This window comes from Spinacia oleracea, chromosome 2, assembly GCF_020520425.1.
Source record: "Spinacia oleracea cultivar Varoflay chromosome 2, BTI_SOV_V1, whole genome shotgun sequence".
Classification (NCBI taxonomy): domain Eukaryota; kingdom Viridiplantae; phylum Streptophyta; class Magnoliopsida; order Caryophyllales; family Amaranthaceae; genus Spinacia; species Spinacia oleracea.
In genome coordinates this window covers 71267143-71273971 of record NC_079488.1, presented here as the reverse complement: position 1 = coordinate 71273971, position 6829 = coordinate 71267143, and the positions used below count along the sequence as shown (strand labels likewise).

The 6829-nt window shown below is 36.7% G+C and overlaps 1 long non-coding RNA gene across 2 annotated transcripts; it reads left to right on the top strand.

Annotated features, from left to right (window-relative positions):
- Window positions 1-257: 257 nt before the first annotated feature.
- LOC130467917 (uncharacterized) lies at window positions 258-2718 on the top strand. Of its 2 annotated transcripts, none has more exons than XR_008927944.1 (2): window positions 258-1580; window positions 2468-2718. It is a non-coding gene; the product is annotated as an uncharacterized lncRNA (long non-coding RNA). The 2 variants fall into 2 exon arrangements; XR_008927943.1 differs by having other exon boundaries at window positions 258-1585.
- The last annotated feature ends 4111 nt before the right edge of the window (window positions 2719-6829 follow it).

Here is a 6829-nt window from a genome sequence, read left to right as displayed (position 1 = left end):
AATACAAAATGATAAACTGGAATTTTATTAACTCATTCTTCCAGGAGCGAGGAGGCTTAAGAAAAAAAGTCATTTCTATCAATCCTACTTAAACTGCTTGCAGATTCTAAGATGAATAAAACCACAACACTTATTCACAGAATTATGTAGTCTTTGAAAGTTCAATCTTCAATGACTAATGCTAGTTCCTTTAAACAAAATTGCACTTATTACGCAACTATAAAAGCATTTCAGATGCTGCTGGTAGAAAATCAGAATAAAGGACATATATTCATTAATTGGATCGGACTGGCTACCTCATTAATCTGAAATCTAGCAAGAACCCTAAAACTGAGTTCTTACACACAAAAATCAGTGGCCTGTAGAGAGGTTTATTGTTATACTACTAGAGAAATGGCTTATATTGACGCTTTGATTGCGACACATAACAAAAAAACTGTCGGGAACGGAGAAATGAGTATACAACTTGAGGCTCTATATCAAAGCGTCGCCTAACTTAGCTCCTAAAAGGAAAGACGTGCATAAAAAAGCCGTAATGAAGTATTTTTAACCTCCTCTATTTCTCTGAAACCCTAAATCACTACTCCAACCTCCCAGTCTCCCACGCACGTTCCAGTTCCGATCTCTGAACAACTTCTGATTCCAGCCCCTAATTCTTCCGATTGTCGATTTCAATACTCTTTCACTTTGAATTTTGGTTATAATTTCGCTGGTAATTTCTATAGTTCGTGGAGTAAAATTGCAATTTTAATACAGTTTCCAATTTGATTTGATCTCGAATTTCGCAGGTGGTTCTTCTTATTATCGACTTCTATGTGGTACGCTTACACTTAGAATTTTGGTTATAATTTTGCTAGTAATTTCTATGGTTTATAGAGTATCAATTTCAATTTTAATTACAAGTTCCAATTTAAATTGATCTCGAATTTCGCTGGTAACTTCACTTCGAATTTATGTGGTAGTTTATTGTTTCTCCAATTTCTCTTTTGATCTAAATTTTGCATTTTCAGCGACGAATATTCGATGCCTGATAATTTTTTTTGTAGAGCTTCATACTGGTATTTCAAGATCCCTTTGTTCAATAAATTCTTTTACTGTTTTATATACTTCATGTGTTTCTAATTTGTGCTTCATCTGAAAATTCGCTATTATGGTTAATTATTTATGCTAATCTAGTTGGTCTGTAAGGTTTATATTTACCTACAGTAGAGAGTAGATTTATGGTCAATTCAATTGTGATTGTATTTATTTAAGTTGTGTTTTGAGCAACATAGTCATTGATTTCTCTTTATGAAGAAAAGTAACTTTATAATTTTAATTTTAATCATTCAAAAGTAAGTGATTATTATTTAGTAAGGCAAGTTTTCTGAATGATGGTGATATAATTGGTATTACGAGTCTTGAGCAAAGTAATACTCCATAGTCCGTATGTTGGTTTGTTGATTTCATTTGCTTGTTTTTGGCTATGAGTGCAGACCTTATACACAAGATAACAACTGTATTTTCTAAAATCTTCAACAACAATACAAATTATGAGATGGTTGTGGTGGAAAATATGAGGCTGCTTTCAAACACTTCATGTCAGGTTCCCTTCTTCCTGTCTTGCAGTTTCATTTTCGAATAAGTTGTATTGTGACTGTTTTTTCTTTGGAGGCATGGTTTATAATCTATCATGTCCATCTCATATTTCTACTTGTGCCTATCTTGTGTGAATTTGTATTCTTTATGTTCCTTTCCCATTAATCGTGATTTTGGAATGCAAATGCATGGTAAAATTAGTACAACATAACAATTAATTTGAAATCTAATGTTTATTGTTGAGTGCTGAATACATGTTTCATTTTGATTCTTTCTTAAAGATCTTGGCCTTTGTAATAAATTCAAAAAGAAGGAATATAATGTATAAATTTTGATCAAGATCATGAGAGACCTCGGCCTTCGCTACATCCTGAAAAATCACAGCCATAACTTTGATTAAGATTAACCCCAAAGTTTACTCTATTCTCAACCTACATTGATACATGACCACCTATTTGTTAATGATTCTTCCCTTCTTTTTTTACCTTCCCCACCCCTCTAAGAAAGTTGTTTCTGTTTTTTGTGTGCTGAAGACCAGAACAGGTTATATATTAATATTATGTCAATTTTTTGTTAGTTTAGAATTGATTTTCTGTGTACAACAGGGTTATATAGAGTCCGAAAGCTTAGTTTAATTTGGTATATATTACTCATATTAGTTATTTTAATCAAGTGATTGAAACAAAGGTGCACTTGTAAACTGTAATCATACATTATTGGTAGAGAACCAATTGAGGATATTTCCTATTATTGGCACACTTGTTTTAAGCTTTGGTATTTGGATTTACTATCACCAGGGCTAGTTTTGGTGCATAAATTTCAGCCTTGTAGTATCTTAATCTTTAAACAATTCCTTTTACTAAGTATTGCTTTTTATTTTTTTTGGCAGATTAATCTTCAAATGTTCTCAAGTTGAAAAATGCGCGCAGTAGATTGAAGAGACCGCTGAAGATTATTTATATTTGTTGTATAGTTAGATTTTAGGATGAAACTTGTTCCAGATACATTTGCTCATCCATTGTGACTTATCTTGAAGGGTATTTTAAAGTTACATAATACTCGTTTCTGTTTGGTTTGTGTAGAAGTCTATAAAACTACATCATTACTTTTTACCATTAATAAAATGGTCTTTCAAATTCATTTGTGTATCTTGAATGATATTTTAGATAATTTTAATTATAGTATTTACCATGAAAAATAATTCCCCAATTCATATGTTATTAAGGCGCTTTGAAAGTGCTACAGAGCTCTTACGACACTATTAGTGTGCTCTAACAAGTACTCAAAATGGCAAATAGTACTAGGTCTATGGAGGCTCTTTAAAAGCGCGGTAGGCAATTAGCGGCACTATTATTTTGTTATACCAACGAAAAAGAAAAGCGTTGTCAAAGGGGGTAGCGACATAAGCAAAGAGAGTGCTTTTCAAAGCGTCGGTAAAAGGCCTAGCGGCGCTATTTTGCGTCGCAATAGCCTTCTTTAAAGCGTCGTAGAAAGCCTTTTCGTACTAGATATCAACAACCTAGTTCCATCTAGGCAAACAGATTAGCATATTGGTTGCAGGGAAGTTTGTTGTCTAAGAGCCTACTTACTCAATTGAAAAGTGTATTGTTATAGCTAAACAATCACAACCAAGAGAACAATGTCTTAAACTCATCTCTTCTAAACTATAAACTGCCAAGAGAGCAAGTCGACGCATCAATCATGACATGCAAGAAAATAGCAGTTCCGCTATTGACAGTAGCAAATTTTCACCAATAAGCAGTGACTGTTTTTGAGGAAGCACAGAGCCCCAGAATGAAAATTTTGAATTACAATGCCAACTTCTCATCATGATCAAAAAATTGTGCAAAAGAGTTTCGAGGACTTATATATAACGAAAACTATATTATGAGAGGAACCAGACTGTTCCACACTCCATGAAACTCATTCAAATTTTTAATTCAACTCAATTGTTCATTCCACTAACACTCTAGCAGACAGGATGAATCCAACTAATTGCAAAAATCCAAACCTAACTCGCGTGTTTATCATTAAAACATTAATTACAATATCAAACAAGAAAAGGCTTAGCCAAACTTCAAATTAAACAAAATAGACAATCTAAAACCCAAATTTATCCAAGAAAAACAAAAACAATCGAATTCAAATATGAAATTGAATAGAACAAATATTTCAAGATAAAAATATCACCTGAAAAGAATATTGATTCGTTCAGAAGCGCTACGACAATTTTAGCAACGCCGCCGACAACTGAAGGAAATAATGCCCTTGGTCCAAGTATACATTCAATGTTAAGTCTAATAAATGCGGTTCAGTATTAATTAACAAGTTAATAATTCAGTGAGATCAAGTGAGCTGAATGCCTAGCTAGAGGCCGCTTCAGTTCAAGTGGAATTAATGATATTAATCCACAGCTTACTCTTGACTGAACCCGTAGGGTCACACAAATAGTACGTAAACGGATCAAGTATTTAATGGCATTAAATACTCCATCTATGGATATTCGGAATCGACGGATCTTGGTTTCAGTGGGAGCTGAGATCGTGACAGGCAAGAAATGAATACTCCGGAAACGATGATATTGCCGGAAACGGAAATATGGATCGTATCGGAAATATAAATATTATCCAAGTCGTAGATGTTGCCGGAAACGGAAACATGGTACGTATCGGAAAATATTATCGGAAATGGAAATATTGCCGGAATCGGAAATATTGCCGGAAACGGAAATATTGTCAGAATCGGAAATATTATCGGAATCGGAAAATAATTCCGGAAACGGAAATATTAAATATTTGTTCGAAACGGAAATTGATTCCGGAATCGGAAATGTTGAATATTGTTCGTATCGGAAATGAATTCCGGAATCGGGAAATTAATCGGAAGCGTATCGTACGAATTAGCATCGGACGAGGTCTGCCAGACGAAGGCCCAGCACGAAGCCGGGCCATCGCCCAGCAAGCCAGCGCGCCACAAACGCACCAGCCAAGGCTGCGCCAGGCCCACCGCAAGGCAGGCCCAGCGCGCGCCAAGGCTACGGCAGCGTGTGGGCTTGCGGCAGTGGGCTGCGAGCTCGCGGGCTGCGCGCGCGCGCATGGCGCCCCTCGTGGGCTGCTGTGCGTGCGTGTGTGTTTGTGTGCTACTCAAATCCTAAAGCTACCGGGATTTGTCATATGATTAAATCTAATCCTAAAAGATTTAGTTTATTTAATTAGAGTCCTAGTAGGATTATAATTAAATAAATTAGTATCCTAATAGGATTCCAAATCCTTTTCCATAACTCTATAAATAGGTGCCTAGGGTCACATATTTACATAGAGCATTCAAGTATTCAAAGTGAGTTTTTGAGAGCAAAATTCAGTCATACAATTGCCTATAAAGTGCCGAAAAATTCTAAGTACCTTAAGGGCGATTCTAGTTGGTCAATCTTAAGGCGGATCCGGACGTGCTGTGGACTATCTACGGAGGGACGACACTTGGAGTCCTAAAGACTTGTTCTTGTTCGGTTCGGGCGCAGCTAGGGAAGGCACGCAACAAAGAGTATGCATCTAAACTATGCTAAATGATTATGTGTAAATAATATGTTTTCCTGGCTTAATGGTTTTTCCGCATGATTTATGAATTGTCATATGTATCATAACCTAACAGTGGTATCAGAGCCTCTTATTATTTTCATAATCTAAATTGCATGAACATGGTTAAATATTACAAATTTGCAAGAATTAAAAGGGGTAATTAATTTTCGTAATTGTTAATTAATTGCAAATTGCGTTTATTTAATTATACGTACGCAGTTTTTCGGCAGTTTCTTCGTTACTCGTCCAAATCGAGTGATTTTTGTGTCAATTCCGCATGTAAAAGGCATTCTAAAATTTTGACAAAAATAATATTATTTTTCTGCCGAACCCACAATTCTCAAATTCGAAGCCTAACTATGACTTTTTGGAGGTTTTAGTTTTTCGAATGCAAAATTTCGTAAATTTAAGATGTTAAATTAAATATTTGCGATTCTTGTTGATAAATCTTGAATTTTTGATTGACCTACTGTATATGTTTAACAAGTTTGAATGCCTAGCCTTGTTAATTATGCAATCTAATTTGTAATTATGATTAATTTGTTGAAAATTAGAATAATTTAGAATTAATTTGATTTTCATAATTAATTATAATTTAATTAGATACCTATGATTAAAAACCACCATAAAAATTGTAAATTTATGTTAAATTTTAAATTTTTATGACCTAGACTTGAATCCATGTTAATCGGAAATCAATTGAATAATAAATTTTCGATTTTTCGCCCTAAAATTATGAAATTAATATTATTTATTAATTTGTCATTAATTTTAAATATAAATTTTTTAAATTTTATGCGATTCGCTCATATAACTTGCACGCACAAAGCAATGGACGCTACGTGTTACCCTTAAGGGGTGTTTTATAGTGCGGGCATGTGACGACGAGCAAGGGAGCTCGTCGCCCATGCGGCACGAATGCAATGAGCAAGGCCATGGTGCACGAGCACAAGGCAGCAGCCCTGCCTTGTGTCGTGGGCTGTGAGCAATGGACGAATGGGCGAGGGCGAAAGCAAGGCACAGCAGTCGCGTGTGGGCAGCAAGCGAGCTGCGCCACAGCGCGCACTGCCTCGCGCAAGCGTGCGGAGCCTCGCACGCAGCGAGCGCAAGCTCGCGTGCCACGAGTGCTACGCCCAACGTCGATGCCTCGCGCAGCGAGCGATGGCTCGCAGGATCGAGCGCTGGCAAGCGCGCGCAGCGAGCGCTGGCGAGCGCGCGCAGCGAGCAATGGCCCGCATAAAGCAAGCGATGGCAAGCGCGCGCAGCGAGCGCTGGCTCGCATGAAGCGAGCGCTGGCGAGCGAGAGCAGCGAGCGATGGCTCGCGTGCATCGAATGCTGGCGCGCGCAGCGAGCACCAGCTCGCGTGATGCCTTGCAAAGGAAAGCAGCAGCAGCGATGCGACGCAGCGCATGGGCTGCGCGCACATGGCCAGCGATGGCTGTGTGCGTGTGGCCCATGGGCGTACGTTGCGTGGGGTTGTTGCGTTGCGATTAGATCGTTTTGAAATTTTAATTTGAAATTTTCAGTTTACGTAATTTTAATTAATTTTAAAATTAATAATTTAAATTATTTTCTTGGATTTTAATTTTGAATATTGTAATTATAATAAATTTTATTTATTCTAATTATTTTACTAAAATTAAAAACATGAATTAATTTAAATACGACTGAAATT